Source organism: Bombina bombina, chromosome 1 (genome assembly GCF_027579735.1).
Source record: "Bombina bombina isolate aBomBom1 chromosome 1, aBomBom1.pri, whole genome shotgun sequence".
Classification (NCBI taxonomy): domain Eukaryota; kingdom Metazoa; phylum Chordata; class Amphibia; order Anura; family Bombinatoridae; genus Bombina; species Bombina bombina.
In genome coordinates, this window is record NC_069499.1 from 172,047,371 (window position 1) to 172,068,192 (window position 20,822).

Genomic DNA, 20,822 nt, shown 5'->3' on the forward strand with positions numbered 1-20,822 from the left:
ATATATATTCTGTCTCCATTTCTTATTTTTGTTATACTCTTGTTTAGAGGGAGCATAACCCTCTTGAGTTCTCCATGGGGATATATATTGATGAGATGTATTTGCTACCTGATTTCTCCAAGTGTTTTTTGAATGAGTCACTTTATCCTCACTAAAAACTACATTCTTTTTCTTATCTTTTGTTTTTTTATAGCTGACTTTTTCCCACTTATCGTTTTTTAAGTTAGAATTGGTGGGTGTCTCATCTAAATCAGTTATATCAATGGTTTGATTTTCAACCACTGATTTTTTAGTATATATACATCCTTCTAAATAATCATTTTCATCTCTTGCTAGTTTCTTAGCTTTAATTTTAATTAATTTATTTTGGTAAATTTCAGTTTTTTCTAAAACCTCTATATTTTTATTTGCATACTCAGAATGTTCTTCAAATTTTTGTAGAGATGATTGTAAGTTCTCAATTTATATTTCTGTATTTTTCAACAGCATTTCTCTATGTTCTATTAAAAGATCTATCAATTTAAATGAACAGTCAGATAATAATTTTTGCCATTTCAAAGTCAGATTCTCATCATTGAAAAATGAACACAATTTAGAAATCCTAAGGCCTCTGGGTATATGTCCCTTATTTTTATATTTCTTTAAAGTATAAATATCCCACTAATGACGATGCTCTTATTTAAGTGCATCTTCAAGTTTAGTGAATAACTATGACATAGACAAACTACTGTTGTCTATAGAAGTGGAAAGTTCCATAAAATTATCACACATACTCAAGGTCAAACAACCTTGATTTCTTAACTCTTTACTCTGCATTGTGATAAAAAGTGATTAATAATAAGGAAAGTCGCTCTTTAACCAGTGTCTAGTGTAGGTTAAAATGAATGTAAAAAAATGTGTTAAAGGCACCAATACTATACCAAAAAATAGTGATTAGCGATACCTACTAGTGAGTCAACATATGCGTATAAAATGATAATACAAACAAGCATACAGGTGATAACAGTGACTACTATGATAACGTGATGTTTTGTTATATGTATACACCTGATGAAACGGTCGTTGAACCGGGAAACACGTTGTGTTACTGTGTCAACAATAAATTTTAGTTGATTTTATATCTTGGTCATCACAGACTTTTTATATCCTGAACTGACTTTGCTGAATAGCCATATTACCCACTTTAGTTACCATTGTAACTTTTATCACCATCTGTTGGAAGCAACTTCGGAGGTTATGAGCGGTACAAGCATTGCAGCCATTACGAGAGGATAGCTTGCTGAACAGCTATAAGAGTTCAGACCGCACCTGTGGCACTTCTCAAGTGCCTTGGACATCGTAAGTTTGCATTTGTCTTGTGTGTGATTGTTCTAACATCACTGAATGTGCACTAATGTGGCGCCATCTTCTCTTCTCTTCCTTTATCTCCAGATCATTACTCGTTTGTCTAACAGCTTTGGAAGAAGTTTTCAGCAGCCGCATATCCACATTAACTGGATATTCCCACTGGGACTCCTATCCATTCAATCATAGTTCTTAACAGGACTTTTTATTTAACTCATTACTGGAGTCTTGTTTGGGTTTGGTCCCACTTATTCGTATATATTTGCATACATAATATATTGTTTTATTTCACACTGAGATCAATGCTTTGATCATCATATTTGTTTTACACTTGTTTTTAACACTTGTGCTTACCGGTTGGGTTATATTCCGGCACATATATATTTATTATTTATATTTGTTTTCACACCCGGTATCATAGTAGTCACTGTTATCACCTGTATGCTTGTTGGTATTATTATTTTATACACATATGTTGACTCAATAGTAGGTATCGCTATCCACTATTTTTTGGTATAGTATTGGCACCTTTAACACATTTTTTTACATTTGTTTTATGGACATGACTAATATAGATTTGATTCACAATCGCAGAGCTCTGATGTCAGTGCCCTATTATTAAAACAAATATAGAACAAAATGTTATCATGCCAAAAAAAGATATATTTTTTTGCAGATTTTTTTTACATTTAGGGGTAGATTTATCAAATGTCGGGCGGACATGATCTGCTGTAGCATATCATGTCCGCCCAACATCGATAAATGCAGACAGCATACACTGTCTGCATTTATCATTGCACAAGCATTTCTGGTAAAATGCTTGTGCAATGACGCCCCCTGCACATTTGCGGGGGTGTCAATCATCTCGATCGTATCCTCAGAGGTGGCGGATGAGTTAAGGAGCAGCGCCAGTACCTAAGATGGTGTAAATTAGTTAGAGGAGGAAAGAAGAGAGCTGTTGGAGATGGGATCAGGGAGGGATCAGGGAGTGGGAAGTGTCAGGTGGGAGGCTAATCTCTACGCTAAAGCTAAAATTAACTTTACAAGCTACCTAATTTAACACCTTCACTGCTGGGAATAATAAATATGTGGTGTGCAGCTACAATTAGCAGCCTATAAATTGAGCCTAGATCAATACTTTGAGTTGTCTACTAAAAAAAATATATGGTTTTGATAGGTAAATAAAAAAAAAACAAGGCTCTCTTTCTGTTTAAATGGAGTGATGGCAAAAATGCTAAAAAAAATACTCTGGTCTTTTGGAGAAGTTTTAATCTGAAATGCCCAGTCCTTAAAGGGTTAAAAATACTTAGAACATATTCCCATATGTGCAGAACATTGGAATATTAAATATTTACAGTAAATACACAGTATAACACTTTATTAAATATGAATTTTGTATAAATATGCTTTTTCATGTTTTTATCTACTTAACTGCAAAGGGCTCCAATGCATATATATATATATATATATATATATATATATATATATTTATATACAGTATATATATATATATATCTACACACATATGTATTTCTGCATTGATATGTGTATATATGTCTTCAACTACATATAATATGCACATATAAATACATATGTAAGCACAATTAAACATACATACATATATAAATATATACATACATATCCATCTTTAGACATGTATATGTATCTCTATGTTAAAGCCAGTTTGCACACCTTTTTTTCTAACACCTGAGTTCTTATATCTTTGAGCCTTTATAACTTCTTTGTGCAATATTATTCTTGAATAATTTTTATTAGATGGTGTTATTATGAGTGCAACTGTACTGTGTAATGTTTTTGTAATGGGTTTTGTGACACTTTCTAGTTTCGCAAAGCAATTAACCAGAGCTCTGAAGTCGCGGTTATCATTCTAGCATAAAGTGCATTTGCATTAAATTTCAACTTGTAATAGGAGCACAAATTAACTTGCACGCAAACGGATGTGAAAACTCGATATCACTTGCAAACCATAGCACGCCACTCGTAATCTGGCTCTTATTCAGATTACAGGCTGATTTGTATTTGCCTCAGTACACAAAAAAACAAAAACATTATGTGTAAGATAAGATTACAACATTTATGATGACACATTTTGTGTAAATTGTTACGGAATCCAATACTAATTTGCTAAAGAAACTCATTATAGTGGAATATTAATGTTTAAATACATATGATTGTTTTGTAAACAGTGGAGATTAGTAAAGGAGAACCTATGAGCCACTTTATGCTATACATAGGGTCTAGGCAGTTGCCATCCTGGTCCCTAGACCCTTCCTCATCTGTCAGTGAATGAATGAAGTTTTTTATATTGGGCATCCTCAAAAAGTTTAACCATAAAAAACACAAATAACAAGGTATATGGTTTGAAAGAAACTCAAAATTCACTGAAAACCAAGGCTGTTGAAAAAGAAAAGGTCAAAAGACAATGAAAATGTGCTCAATAGCACCTAGATTTAGAGTTTTGCGTTAGCCGTCCAAACCAGCATTAAGGGGTCCTAACGCTGCTTTTGGCCGCCCGCTGGTATTTAGAGCCAGTCAGGAAAGGGTCTAACGCTCACTTTCCAGCCGCAACTTTTCCATACCACATATCCCCTTACGTCAATTGCGTATCCTATCTTTTCAATGGGATCTTTCTAACGCTGGTATTTAGAGTCTTGGCTGAAGTGAGCGCTAGAACTCTAACGACAAAACTCCAGCCGCAGAAAAAAGTCAGGAGTTAAGAGCTTTATGGGCTAACGCCGGTTCATAAAGCTCTTAACTACTGTGCTCTAAAGTACACTAACACCCATAAACTACCTATGCACCCCTAAACCGAGGTCCCCCCACATCGCCGCCACTATAATTAAATTTTTGAACCCCTAATCTGCCGACCGCACACTGCCGCAACCCTACATTATCCCTATGTACCCCTAATCTGCTGCCCCTAACATCGCCGACACCTACATAATATTTATTAACCCCTAATCTGCCCCCCCAACGTCGCCGCTACCTACCTACACTTATTAACCCCGAATCTGCCGACGGGACCTCGCCGCCACTATAATAAATGTATTAACCCCTAAACCGCCTCACTCCCGCCTCAAAAACCCTTTAATAAATAGTATTAACCTCTAATCTGCCCTCCCTAACATCGCCGACACCTAACTTCAAGTATTAACCCCTAATCTGCCGACCGGACCTCGCCGCTATTCTAATAAATGTATTAACCCCTAAAGCTAAATCTAACCCTAACCCTAACACCCCCCTAAGTTAAATATAATTTAAATCTAACAAAATAAAATAAATCTTATTAAATAAATTAATCCTATTTAAAGCTAAATACTTACCTGTAAAATAAACCCTAATATAGCTACAATATAACGAATAATTATATTGTAGCTATTTTAGGATTTATTTTTATTTTACAGGCAACTTTGTATTTATTTTAACTAGGTACAATAGCTATTAAATAGTTATTTACTATTTAATAGCTACCTAGTTAAAATAATTACAAAATTACCTGTAAAATAAATCCTAACCTAATTTACAATTAAACCTAACACTACACTAGCAATAAATTAATTAACTAAACTACCTACAATTATCTACAATTAAATCAACTAAACTAAATTACAAAAAACAAACAAACACTAAATTACAAAAAATAAAAAAAGATTACAAGAATTTTAAACTAATTACACCTACTCTAAGCCCAATAAAAAAATAACAAAGCCCCCCAAAATAAAAAAATGCCCTACCCTATTCTAAAATAAAAAGTTAACAGCTCTTTTACCTTACCAGCCCTTAAAAGGGCCTTTTGCGGGGCATGCCCCAAAGTCATCAGCTCTTTTGCATTTAAAAAAACATACAATACCCCCCCAACATTACAACCCACCACCCACATACCCCTAATCTAACCCAAACCCCCTCTTAAAAAACCTAACACTAAGCCCCTGAAGATCTCCCTACTTTATCTTCACCACGCCGGGTATCACCGATCCGTCCAGAAGAGGGTCCGAAGTCTTCATCCTATCCGGCAAGAAGAGGTCCTCCAGAGGGTCCGAAGTCTTCATCCTATCCGGCAAGAAGAGGACATCCGGACCCGTAGACATGTTCATCCAGGCGGCGTCTTCTATCTTCATCCATCCGGCGCGGAGCGGGACCATCTTCAAGCAGCCGACACGGATCCATCCTCTTCTTCCGGCAACTCCCAACGAATGAAGGTTCCTTTAAGTGACATCATCCAAGATGGCGTCCCTCGAATTCCGATTGGCTGATAGGATTCTATCAGCCAATCGGAATTAAGGTAGGAAAAATCTGATTGGCTGATTGAATCAGCCAATCAGATTCAAGTTCAATCCGATTGGCTGATCCAATCAGCCAATCAGATTGAGCTCGCATTCTATTGGCTGATCGGAACAGCCAATAGAATGCAAGCTCAATCTGATTGGCTGATTGGATCAGCCAATCGGATTGAACTTGAATCTGATTGGCTGATTCAATCAGCCAATCAGATTTCTCCTACCTTAATTCCGATTGGCTGATAGAATCCTATCAGCCAATCGGAATTCGAGAGACGCCTAACGTAGCCCTTCAGTGAACTCTAAAAACCAGCGTTGTTTAAAAGGTGCGGGGGGAAAAAAACCCGCGTAGCTAACGCACCCCTTTGGCCTCAAAACTCTAAATTTAGCCGTAGGTGTTTTCTGATAGATTGTAATACCACAGGATACAAAGTCACGTAAAAATCACAAGAAAAGTAATTTTTTAAAAAGCTTGAAATAACTTTTACCTTGCGGAATAGAGTTTGGTGCTTCACAAGTTATACCACAACCATTACTACAACATTTCAAATTTCCATCACAATCACTGTCCTGGTCACACATATTAACGCATAAGCCATCGCTTTCGGGTTTTACAAGAGGGCAGGAACTCGTCTTTGTTTCTGAAAATACATTAGAAAACATCAGATAAGGTCAATACTATTAATATCAAGTGCAGTTGTTATAATAGTTTATATAAGACATGGTTTATTTTATCATTGCACAAGCATTTCTGGTAAAATGCTTGTGCAATGACGCCCCCTGCACATTTGCGGCCAATCGGCCGCTAGTAGGGGTGTCAATCATCTCGATCGTATCCTCAGAGGTGGCGGATGAGTTAAGGAGCAGCGCTCTTACGACTGCTGCTTCTTAAAGGGACATGAAACACAAATATTTTCTTCATGATTCAGATAGAACATTTGATTTTAAGCAACTTTCCAATTTACTTATATTATCTAATTTGTTTTGTTCTCTTGGTATCTTGGTTTCTAACTGAACACATGTATATATATGCAGTCACCAATCAGCAGCTAGAACCTAGGTTCTTTACTGCTCCTGAGCTTTCCTAGATAAACCTTTCAGCAAAGGATAACTAAAGAAGGAACCAAATTAAATAATAGAAGTAAATTGGAAAGTTGTTTAAAATCTAAATCACAAAATAACAATTTTGGGTTTCATGTCCCTTTAACTTATGTTTCCAGGAAGCCGGAAACATTGGGGATAGATTGCAGCATCCACTGCTTGATTAATCTACCCCTTAGGCTGTTTAAGTTAATATTATAATCATCATTAAATGTATATAAATGTACAGAACTGATACTGCAGTATCCATTGCTCATGGTTGATAGGAACATTCCCAGCGCTCCCTTAAACACTAAACACCTTCTCTTATCAAACAAAAATATTTCTAGGAAAGAAACCTCCTTGTTTAAACATTATTATTATACACCTTTAACATTTATCTAATGTGAGTTGTTTTTCCAATTAAAGGCTAGATTATGAGTGGAGCGGTAGTTTGCGCTCCCGCTTGCGAGTTAACTTGCATAAAGATTTTCTTTTTGCGTGCGTAGGTAGCACACGTATTACAGTTAAACGTTTTTGCACAAGCCTTAACCGGACACACGCGAAAAGCTGAACTTCGAATATTGCAACCGCGTTAACATATTCCCCCATAGACTTTTAATGGAGTGCGAAAAGTGGAAAAGACCTAACACCCAACTAGTCGTGTTTTCTCAAATGAGCAAACCCGACATGAAATATTAATATTTCACAATCCAATATCTTTCGCATAGCATAATATGTTCTATTTATTCAGAAATAAATATTTCTAAATATATCTGATTTTTTTTTTTTTTGGTAAACTATATATCCATACCTATATATATAATGAATGTGAAATATTTACAGTTAGTACATAGTTAAACACCTAATTATATATAAATATTACATAAATATGATTTTTATGTTTTCAGCTACTTGACCACAAAGGGTTCTAATGTCCTTATTTAAATAAGTCTATATATTGTATGTATACATATGTATTTATGTGTTTATATGTGTATATATGTCTGTAAATATACATGTAAACACATGTTTACTTATATCCCTCCATATTCACATTTAGACATTGGGGCCTATCCATCAAGCTCTCAATGGAGCTTGATGCCCCGTATTTCTGGCGAGCCTACAGGCTTGCCAGAAACAGCAGTTATGAAGCAGCAGTCACAAAGACCGCTGCTCCATAACCCTGTCTGCCTGCTCTTAGCAGGCGGACAGACATCGCCGGAATACAACCCGATCGAGTACGATCAGGTTGATTGACACCCCCCTGCTGGAGGCCCATTGGCCGCGAGTCTGCAGGAGGCGGCGTTGCACCAGCAGCTCTTGTGAGCTGCTCTATACGGAGAGTGTATTGCTCTCCGTATTCAGCGAGGTCTGGCGGACCTGATCCGCACTGTCGGATCAGGTCCGCCAGACTTTGTTAAATAGATGCCCATTATATGTATTTATTACTATGTTAAGGCACTTTGCAGTTTTTTCTATCAACTGAGACCTCATATCTTTGAGCTCATAACTTTTTGTCGCAATTTTTTTAAATAATTTTTATTAGTGTTATTATGGGTGTAACTGTAATTTTAAATATAATTTTGATATGTTTTGTGCAACTTTTCTGTTGAGTGTAACAGTTAAATAAAATTGCGCTAACCCTGTGCATGTTAAATTTAATTGCGCTTAAGCGATTGCATCTACTTTTAACCTGCAATATGTGCATTTCATCCCGACACACGCAAAGAGCCGCGATAAACTTTTTATGGCTTGTACACAACAGTAATCACATCACTCATAGGGGTAGATTTAACAAATGTCGGACGGACATGATCCACTGTAGCAAGGCTTCTAGTAAAATACTTGTGCAATGCCGCCCCCTGCACATTCGTGGCCAATCAGCCGCTAGCAGGGGTTTTCCATCATCCAGCTCATATCCAATCGGGATGATTGCTGTCCGCCACCTCTGAAGGTCTTATAACCACTGCTTCTTAACTTAATTTTCAGGCGGACCTGAAACTTCAGGGGTAGATTGCAGCATCCTCTGTTGATAAATCTACCCCTTAGTCTAGCCCTAAAGTGGAATATATTTTTTTCCTTGTACTTTCTTCTATGACACAGCATCTTTTAATGTTCATACTGTGCCTTGCAATTAAGAAACCTCTGTAGAAAGCTAAGCTTGCATTATATATTCTTTATTTTGGCTAAAGCATAAACCAAGAGTGATCATTTTTTTTTAACACAGGTGAAAAAAAAATCTAAAAAAAATCAATGACCCTTACAATTACATTTAATTTTTTCCTATTAAGTTTGATATCCTTATTGCTTTTCACCTCTTTTTGCTACAGTTTACCCTTTTAGTTATCAACCACTGTATCTATAGATGTTTCTTAATATACATTCAAATATACTTGCCCTATTTATTCACCTATACAGGTTAATATGTATTGTCCCAGTACACAAGCAGGTAAAGCATATTGTATAAAGCAATACACTTACAAGAAGAGGAACGGACAGAATAAGGATAAAAGGAAGGAGAAACAAGATTATTACTCATTTGGACAAGAGTTAGCCCAAGGGCAGAAATAGGTAGGGCTCATACACATAGGAGCCAAGGGCGTGGGAATTAGGGTAACCAGCTCTACTTGGCACTGGTGATAGATTACACAATGGCCCCTCCCCAATGACTCCTCTATACATAAATCTATAAACATACATTTAAATATTATTAAATTGATCAGTGATTTTATTCCCTTGGCTGCCAGAAGCACACACAGAAAAGAAATGTTACCCCAAAGGCTATAACACACAGATCAATGTTTTAACAACTTCATGAGTGCCAATAACACATTAGACAGTCATTTTTCAACTCTCCTTAACTGCCAGCAACACAGGAGAGTTCCTGTACAGTTTAATTTTGTTCTGGGCCATACTTGTAATACATATGAGGCCTTTAAAATGTAGCTGCCATTCAGGGATCTTTAACTTCCTCGGCATTTAAGAGTTCAGTATTTTTACATAGAATTTACTGGGCAGCCTGTTGAAATACTGGAGTGTGAATAATAGACCCCTGGTAACCCTAGCTATTTTTTTATATGGGGAGGAGCTTAATATAGATATGGGCCCCCATTTATGCAGCTCCGGGGGACGATCGCTGCAGGCTTGCATGAGTGAACCTGCAGCTGAAAGTTAGGAAGCAGGGATCATCAAATCCCAGCTTCCTAACCAGTACGACAGCTTTTAGCTGGCGGATTAAATCACCCCAAGTACATTTCCCCAGGATGATTGACAACCCCATAATCACACTTGTGGAATGTTAAATACGGCAGTGTATTGCTGGCTTTCATGTACTGGTGTATTTAAGCCTTTTTTTTTACATTACAGCACATCAGATGAGGGTATACAACTGTGTGAGTGCCCCTATATATGTATGTAAAATTGGGAAACAGGCCTGCCTGCCACTGCCAGCCTCAGTTCCACCACTCATATCTGGTGTAACATTAGTGTAAATTTTTTTTAAAAAACTTTTCCATCAGTTTGCTAGTGTTATTTAATTTGAGTTGCCAGGCCAGCCTGCCACTAGTGCCAGCCTGTGTGTCAGGCTCACAGCATATACTGTGCCTACTTCCATCCTCAGTGCCACCACTCATATCTGTTGTAACATTAGTGTAATTTTTTTTAAAAAAAACTTTTACATCAGTCTGCTAGTGTTATTTAATTTTAGTTGCCAGGCCAGCCTGCCACTAGTGCCAGCCTGTGTGTCAGACTCACAGCATATACTGTGCCTACTTCCATCCTCATTGCCACCACTCATATCTGTTGTAACATTAGTGTAAATTTTTTAAATAAAAACTTTTACATCAGTCTGCTAGTGTTATTTAATTTTAGTTGCCAGGCCAGCCTGCCACTAGTGCCAGACTGTGTGTCAGGCTCACAGCATATACTGTGCCTACTTCCATCCTCAGTGCCACCACCCATATCTGTTGTAACATTAGTGTAATTTAAAAAAAAAAAAAAACTTTTACATCAGTCTGCTAGTGTTATTTAATTTTAGTTGCCAGGCCAGCCTGCCACTAGTGCCAGCCTGTGTGTCAGGCTCACAGCATATACTGTGCCTACTTCCATCCTCAGTGCCACCACTCATATCTGTTGTAACATTAGTGTAAATTTAAAAAAAAAAACTTTTACATCAGTCTGCTAGTGTTATTTAATTTTAGTTGCCAGGCCAGCCTGCCACTAGTGCCAGCCTGTGTGTCAGGCTCACAGCATATACTGTGCCTACTTCCTCAGTGCCACCACTCATATCTGTTGTAACATTAGTGTAAATTTTTTTTAAAAAAACTTTTACATCAGTCTGCTAGTGTTATTTAATTGCAGTTGCCTGCCTGCCAGTGTGTGTGCCAGGCCCACTTGACAGCTAGTGCCACCAATCATATTTGTTATAACAGTAGTGTAAATATTTTAAAAAAAAACTTTTTTGACTGTGAAACATTAGTCTGCTAGTGTAATCTAATTGAAGTTGCCTGCCTGCCAGCGTGTGTGCCAGACCCACTTGCCAAGTTAGTGGCACCACTCATATTTGTTGTAACACTAGTGTAAATATTTAAAAAAAACAAACTTTTTTGACTGTGAGACATCAGTCTGCTAGTGCAATCTAATTGCAGTTGCCTGCCTGCCAGCGTGTGTGCCAGGCCCACTTGCCAAGTTAGTGGCACCACTCATATTTGTTGTAACAGTAGTGTAAATATTTAAAAAAAAAACATTTTTGACTGTGAAACATCAGTCTGCTAGTGCAATCTAATTGCAGTTGCCTGCCTGCCAGTGTGTGTGCCAGGCCCACTTGCCAACTAGTGCCACCAATCATATTTGTTATAACAGTATTGTAAATATTTAAAAAAAAAACTTTTTTTGACTGTGAAACATCAGCCTGCTAGTGCAATCTAATTGAAGTTGCCTGCCTGCCAGCGTGTGTGCCAGGCCCACTTGCCAAGTTAGTGTCACCACTCATATTTGTTGTAACAGTAGTGTAAATATTTTTTTAAATAAACTTTTTTGACTGTGAAACATCAGTCAGCTAGTGTAATCTAATTGCAGTTGCCTGCCTGCCAGCGTGTGTGCCAGGCCCACTTGCCAACTAGTGCCACCAATCATATTTGTTATAACAGTAGTGTAAATATTTAAAAAAAAACTTTTTTGACTGTGAAACATCAGTCTGCTAGTGTAATCTAATTGCAGTTGCCTGCCTGCCTGCCAGCGTGTGTGCCAGGCCCACTTGCCAAGTTAGTGGCACCACTCATATTTGCTGTAACAGTAGTGTAAATATTTAAAAAAAAAAACTTTTTTGATAGTGAAACATCAGTCTGCTAGTGTAATCTTATTGCAGTTGCTTGCCTGCTAGTGTCTGTGCCACGCCCACTTGCCAAGTTAGTGGCACCACTCATATTTGTTGTAACAGTAGTTTAAATATTTAAAAAATAAACATTTTTGACTGTGAAACATCAGTCTGCTTTTGTGTGTCAGGCTCACAGTGTAAACTGTGCCCACTTGCCCAGTGCCACTACTCATATCTTGTTTAATAGTAGTGTAAGTGTACATTAAAAAAAAATAAACTTTTTGGATTGTGAAACATGTCTGCTTTTTTGTGTCTGGCTCACAGCGTATACTGTGCCCACTTGCCCAGTGGCACCACTCATATTTTGTTTAATAGTAGTGTAAGTCTACATTTAAAAAAAAAATGACAGGCAGAGGCAGGCCACCCCGCAGGTGCCGTTGTGGTCGTGGTGCTATGATTCCTTTTGACCCTAAAATAATGCACAGTGTTCAGAGGCCACGTGACATCAACGCGAAAAGTTCTGAGGAGGACCTAGTTGACTGGCTAACACAGGACACCCAATCTTCTACAGCTTCCGCTCGGAACCTTGATGCACCATCCACCTCCAGCTTAGCTTCGGACACCTCTCAAGTGACCAGTGCCACTCGCCCGCCTGCCCCCACCACCAACACTAGCACCACAGCCGCTTCACTTGATCTGTCAGAAAAGTTATTGACACATCAGTTGGAAGAAGTGAGTGATGCACAACCATCATTGACAGAGGATGTAGATAACAGTGATATGTCTCAGTCAGGCAGCATTACAGACATGGACGTACGGTGTGATGATGATGATGTTGTACCTGCTGCTGCTTCCTTTGTTGATTTACGGTGGAGAGGGGGAGGGAAAATTAAATGTGTTTATTACTCAAAATCTAAGGGATAAATCAGAATTATTATTATTATTACTTATGTCCCTTAGATTCCAGAGCCTCGAGCAGTAATATACATCAGAATGTACAAAAAGATGCAAAAAAGGTTTGCAGCCCAAAGAAAAGACTGCTAGTTTCTGGAATAGTTTAATTCTAAAAACCCATTATAGAGATATACTCAGATCAATAGCAGAAAATTTAAATATTATAAAATATCACAGACATACGCATATATACTAAATAACTTTATTAGGAGAGAAAAATGTATAATAGTCCAGCAGGACTAGTACTCATGCACACACACACATACGTTTAAAACTTGCTGAAACTCAGGTAGTGAGCTTGTTTGGAATGCACCTGTTCAATTATAAATCTGTTACTTCCAAGTGGTACATATTACGTCTGTGTATTATCCCAATAATTAACCCTTGGTGGTAAACAGATTGTTATAAACAATAGTGGCATAAGATGTCTAATATGTTTATAGATTTTTTACTGCAAGGCACCGTTTAATATTATCAGGGGCCTTACATAAAAATATTACCGACTGTAGTAATCTTTAGAGAACCTTGATTGTTGGTTAAGTAGCACCTATGATAATCATACTATATGATGTATGTCTTTAAGGTCGAATAGGGTTATGAGCTGTATTTTGCAAAATTTGCACAAATTGTGTCAGACAGCATTTGGTCTATGTATCTATTGTTACAAAGATTATCGATACAATATCATGCTGCAATCCAATAATATGAGACAGCAATATTATGTTTGTATTTTGATGAAAAAAAAAATAAATGGTATATTAATTAAACACATACAAACATTTGCATAAACTAATATTCCATATTATGAGCGCATAAAAATTGGACAATTTTAAGTAGTTCAAATATCTCAATACCACTTGTGCCCTATATCCTGAGCGTATGAAGGATTTAAACAGTTTAGGGTAGTACAAATATTTCAATACCACCTATGCCTCATATCATGAGCGCATGAATATTTTGACAATTTAAATGACACTTGTTTCCATTAAGTATGCGCTTGACCCAAAAGACAAGAATAAATATCGATTTCTAAGTGCAGCTTCAGTTGTAATTAGGACAAACAGGTTAGCTAATTGTTAAGAAGTTATCGAGCTAAGCTACAGAAAGGTCTCTTCTATAGCGGAGACCTGATTAACGTTTAACTGCCACTAATAGTAAAGAGCGTAATAAAGGTGCTATTCATATATATCATGGAGTCAGCTTTCTAAAATTGAGGTTTCATAACCTCGTGAGAGTGCCGCTGACGCGCGTTTCACATAACGCTTCCTCAGAGGGGTACGCACCGGCCGGACAGAGCGGATGATATTGCAATTTGAAATCCGCCCCTGTGTTCCGATTGGTTCTCCGCCATTCCACTATGTGTTATTCTGATTGGTTGACAGACACGTCAATAACGTTGACGTAGACTGACTGCAATAACAACGAGAGCTGGCTGATGCTTTGATGTGAGAAAGATTAATATTGTATAGAGGCTTAAGCAACTGTGTGTATTGTTTTCATAACACAGCTCGGAAAGGGGTAGAAAGACTTGAAAAGCAGGATACATAATATGTTATTTAATTAATTGATTTAAACAAGAAATTATTGATAAAGATGTAAACTGACAGTTTTTACGATGTTATTTATGAATAAATATTTATGTCCATACATTTATGATAATACTGTATAAGTAATTGGCCGCCTACAATCAACTGATTTTTATAGTACACTTGTATATTTCTTGGGGATATCACTATTGTTATTGACGAAATATGCGGATTCCATCTTAAGGGCTGTAAACAAAGAAAATTACCTATATATGTTAGCCTACATGAAACACTTCTGTTCGTGTTTTAAATGTAGGGGTGATAAAAACGGATTCAATATTCCTCTATTATTTATAAGACTGTGATGAAAATACAAAGTGAGTGACATTGAAACAGGAAAAATAGCATTGTGTCATATTCATAAATTATTTCCTTTATTAACGGTGGGTTGACATTCAAAAAAAATTATTAAAATATTATTATGACGACAGGAGTCACGTGATAGTTCTTGAAAAATATTAAAAATTATTGTGAATGACGAGTGAACGAATTTGCACATTGAAAAAAAATTATAATCTTAAAATAAGATCACGTGTGAGAGAAATAATTGTTGGGTGAAAAAACATGGTAGCTCAGTGAGCTGTTATGCTGAAAGATAAATAAAAATAACCATTAAACAGTGATCAAATAGTTATAGTGCACGAAAATTGTGCGTGAAAATCTTGTTGAATAGAGAACAAGAATCAAAAGTGAGTATTTGAAGTGGTTTTGAAATCAATATTACTGTAGGCTACGTATTACTATAATAGCATTTTAGTGAGCAAGTGTGGGATAAAAACTAGTGATTTTAAAAGTATATTTTGATGAAATCTGATCTTTTATTCAGGTGTACTTTAATAAGACCAAATCTTAGTAAGGATATGTTTCTATAAGTAGACATTATAATTATTATATTCATTTAACCCATGGGGGTGAACGGTATTAAGTAAATGTATCCAGCGGCATTCTGCTTTCAATAGTGAATCTTCAAGACTACCCCCTCTGATACCCAGGGAGATTTTCTGAAGAACAGAGAATTTAAAATGATTCTGTTGACTTTGATGTTTCAGTAGAAAATGTTTTGCAACACTAGTGATCTTTTTACCGTTTTGTTGATCTTTCTCTGCATTTTTAATGTTGTTTCTATGTTCCAATATTCTAACCCTTGCCTCTCTGGTGGTCATGCCTACATAGGCTTTCTCACATTCACAATAGATGACATAGATGACACCTGAGGATCTACAAGTAAAGTGATGTTGTAATTTTTGGATCTTCCCATATTTGTCCTTGATTTCTTTTATTTTTTTCACAAAAGGACAAACTGAACATGTGCCACAAGGGTACATGCCAGGATCAGTATCACTTTTTTTGGAAATGTGTACATAGTGATTTTTTACCAGTTCATCTTTGATATTCCTCGATCTCTTGTATCCAATTCTCACTCTATCACCTATTATATCTTTAAGCTCAGGGTCACTGGTGAGAATGTGCCAGTTTTCATTGAATATTTTTATTACACTTTGCATTTGAGGATTATATGTTGTAATCAGTCTCAGTATCACTGTGGAATTGTCTTTGACTTTAGGGCATAATAATGTATCTCTGGAGGTTTTTAATGCTTTAAATTTTGCTTGTTTTATGCCTCTAGGTATTATACCTATGTATTTCTCAAATACACCAAAACACTATACAAACTGACTAAAAGATGGTGGAATTGGCATTTCTTTGAAATATACATAGAAAAAGGCATAATACCTAGAGGTTTGAGGATAAAAATGTTTCCAGCCTTTACTTTAAACAATGAAAGCTTAGTCAAAGAATGGGAGAGCACTTTAACGGAATGTTCACTTAAACTTATTAAAATATTGATAAAACATGATACTTTGGAATTAAACAAATTAGATGCTGAAATCAAAGAACAAAATGAGCTTCTAAAAAAATTTGAAGAGAAATTTGATTTTGTTGAAACCTACCAAACCTATCAGAAAGAACTTGACAAACTTGAGAATGAAGTAATTCAGACAAAAAAACAAAAATTACAAAGGGACATAGATGATTTCCAACAACAGAGAATCTATAGGTGGAGATATCAAACACCTAACAGACACAGGTATAATAGGACCCAAATAAGAGAAAATAATAGTGGGACAGACACTGAAATTGACATCTCAGATAATGAAAATAATAGAGATGAAATGGAGCCTATGACAAGAGACACTCTAGTACCTGCAATACAAGCAAACCCTTTACCATCCACATCACACTCTAATAGAGAGGTGTCTTTTTTAGCATTAAGCCAACGACAACAACAGGTATTAAACACGCCAACAACGAACAAGCCAACAAGGGGCAACAAAAGGAAAAATACAGGCCCTCAAAGACAATCAGAGAGGAAGAGAGAGATGAGTCCCTTTACAACGATCAGGACCAACTCATGAGGATCATTAATCTCAGTAAACACACTTTAAATACCAATCATGAAAGTGTTCTCTCTAAAGGGTTAACCTTTTGCCCCACAAACACTTTAAATAAGTTTGAATTAACGAAAGATATTCACTTATTTTCACGTAAACTGTTGCTAAAAAAGATGTATTCAAACAAATATGATCCCTATCTATCAAAAGAAGAGTTAGACTCTTTGCGAGACTTAGAAGAACTTTTAGTTGATTCTGATACTGAAACTCAAAATAATCTTTGGAAGAAAGGGTTAAAACCAAAATCCACATATACTCCACCAGCATCGATTTCATCCCCAAGTTAATGTTTTTTCCCAGATTGTATGTAAAAAGATAGAAACATTACCCATTTATAATGTGAACAATAACCTTACCCACTCTGAGAAAAGAACCTTGAATTATATAAAATCATGGACTGACGTAGTCATCAAGCCGTCAGACAAGGGCGGAAACATAGTTTTGTGGCCTAAAGATGACTATGTTGAAGAAGCTATGCGACAATTATCCAACAAAGATTGCTATAAAAAACTTCTATTCAATCCTCAAACAGAATATTTGGAACATTACAATAAACTTATTTTAAAAACTTGGAAAGATGGAATTATTACCATAACTGAAAATACATTTCTGATACAAAAGAATCCGACTCTGGCTACTATATATTTCTTGCCAAAAGTTCATAAGAATTTGACCAAACCACCGGGCAGACCCATAGTGTCAGGCAACAACAATCTAACATAGGCAGCAAGTAAATATATAGATCAGAGATTAAGCGAATATCTGACTTTGATGCCCTCTTACGTCCGGGATACTATGGAAGTCTTGAAAATTCTACAAAATATACATCTGAACCAGGACACTTGGCTCATTACAGCGGATGTAGAGTCCTTGTACACCAGTATCAGACATAATGATGGGATACAAGCAGTTAAATATTTCCTATCAACTAATGAATTTGACAACAAGGAACATAATGAGTTTATTCTAATCCTTCTAAAATATGTACTAACCCATAACATCTTTACATTTAAAGATGGTTTCTTCCTACAAACACAAGGTACCGCCATGGGCACCTTGTGTGCCTCAACGTATGCTAACTTATTTCTAGGTTTTTGGGAACAAAAAATTGTCTTTTCAGAAGGCATGGAAGAATTCACAAATCAGGTGCCCCTATGGATAAGGTACATTGATGATGTACTATTCATTTGGGAGGGCACACGTGAACATCTGGATGAGTTCTTATCAGTACTCAATGTAAATAATCTGAATATCAAGTTGACATACCAAGCTGATTTACTCAAAATTTACTTCCTAGACCTGACAATCACAAAAAATAATGACGGTACCATTACAACCAAAGTATTTAGGAAAGAAACATCTACAAATTCCCTGCTGCACAAGACAAGTGCACATCCAGGGAGTACTGTAAAAGCAATACCATACTGCAAATTTTTACGTTTGAGGAGAAACTGTTCTAATGTTTCAATCTATGAACATGAATGCAAATTCCTAACAACTAGGCTATCACAAAGAGGCTACAGTAACAGAGCCATAAAACAAGCAAAATTTAAAGCATTAAAAACCACCAGAGGTACATTATTATGCCCTAAAGTCAAAGACAATTCCACAGTGATACCGAGACTGATTACAACATATAACCCTCAAATGCAAAGTGTAATAAAAATATTCAATGAAAACTGGCACATTCTCACCAGTGACCCTGAGCTTAAAGATATAATAGGTGATAGAGTGAGAATTGGATACAAGAGACCGAGGAATATCAAAGATGAACTGGTACAAAGTCACTATGTACACATTCCCAAAAAAAGTGATACTGATCCTGGCATGTACCCTTGTGGCACATGTTCAGTTTGTCCTTTTGTGAAAAAAATAAAAGAAATCAAGGACAAATACGGGAAGATTCAAAAATTACAACATCACTTTACTTGTAGATCCTCAGGTGTCATCTATGTCATCTATTGTGAATGTGAGAAAGCCTATGTAGGCATGACCACCAGAGAGGCAAGGGTTAGAATATTGGAACATAGAAACAACATTAAAAATGCAGAGAAAGATCAACAAAACGGTAAAAAGATCACTAGTGTTGCAAAACATTTTCTGCTGAAACATCAAAGTCAACAGAATCATTTTAAATTCTCTGTTCTTCAGAAAATCTCCCTGGGTATCAGAGGGGGTAGTCTTGAAGATTCACTATTGAAAGCAGAATGCCGCTGGATACATTTACTTAATACCGTTCACCCCCATGGGTTAAATGAATATAATAATTATAATGTCTACTTATAGAAACATATCCTTACTAAGATTTGGTCTTATTAAAGTACACCTGAATAAAAGATCAGATTTCATCAAAATATACTTTTAAAAACACTAGTTTTTATCCCACACTTGCTCACTAAAATGCTATTATAGTAATAAGTAGCCTACAGTAATATTGATTTCAAAGCCACTTCAAATACTCACTTTTGATTCTTGTTCTCTATTCAACAAGATTTTCACGCACAATTTTCGTGCACTATAACTATTTGATCACTGTTTAATGGTTATTTTTATTTATCTTTCAGCATAACAGCTCACTGAGCTACCATGTTTTTTCACCCAACAATTATTTCTCTCACACGTTATCTTATTTTAAGATTATAATTTTTTTCAATGTGCAAATTCGTTCACTCGTCATTCACAATAATTTTTAATATTTTTCAAGAACTATCACGTGATTCCTGTCGTCATCATAATAATATTTTAATAATTTTTTTTTGAATGTCAACCCACGGTTAATAAAGGAAATAATTTATGAATATAACACAATGCTATTTTTCCTGTTTCAATGTCACTCACTTTGTATTTTCATCACAGTCTTATAAATAATAGAGGAATATTGAATCCGTTTTTATCACCCCTACAGTTAAAACACGAACAGAAGTGTTTCATGTAGGCTAACATATATAGGTAATTTTCTTTGTTTACAGCCCTTAAGATAGAATCCGCATATTTCGTCAATAACAATAGTGATATCCCCAAGAATTATACAAGTGTACTATAAAAATCAGTTGATTGTAGGCGGCCAATTACTTATACAGTATTATCATAAATGTATGGACATAAATATTTATTCATAAATAACATTGTAAAAACTGTCAGTTTACATCTTTATCAATAATTTCTTGTTTAAATCAATTAATTAAATAACATATTATGTATCCTGCTTTTCAAGTCTTTCTACCCCTTTCTGAGCTGTGTTATAAAAACAATACACACAGTTGCTTAAGCCTCTATACAATGTTAATCTTTCTCATGTCAAAGCATCAGCCAGCTCTCATTGTTATTGCAGTCAGTCTACGTCAACGTTATTGACGTGTCTGTCAACCAATCAGAATAACACATAGTGGAATGGCGGAGAACCAATCTGAACGCAGGGGCGGATTTCAAATTGCAATATCATCCGCTCTGTCCGGCCGGTGCATACCCCTCTGAGGAAGCGTTATGTGAAACGCGCGTCAGGGGCACTCTCACGAGGTTATGAAACCTCAATTTTGGAAAGCTGACTCAGTGATATATACGAATAGCACCTTTATTACGCTCTTTACAATTAGTGGCAGTTAAACGTTAATCAGGTCTCCGCTATAGAAGAGACCTTTCTGTAGCTTAGCTTGATAACTTCTTAACAATTAGCTAACCTGTTGGTCCTAATTACAACTGAAGCTGCACTTAGAAATCTATATTTATTTTTGTCTTTTGGGTCAAGCGCATACTTAATGGGCACAAGTGTCATTTAAATTGTCAAAATCTT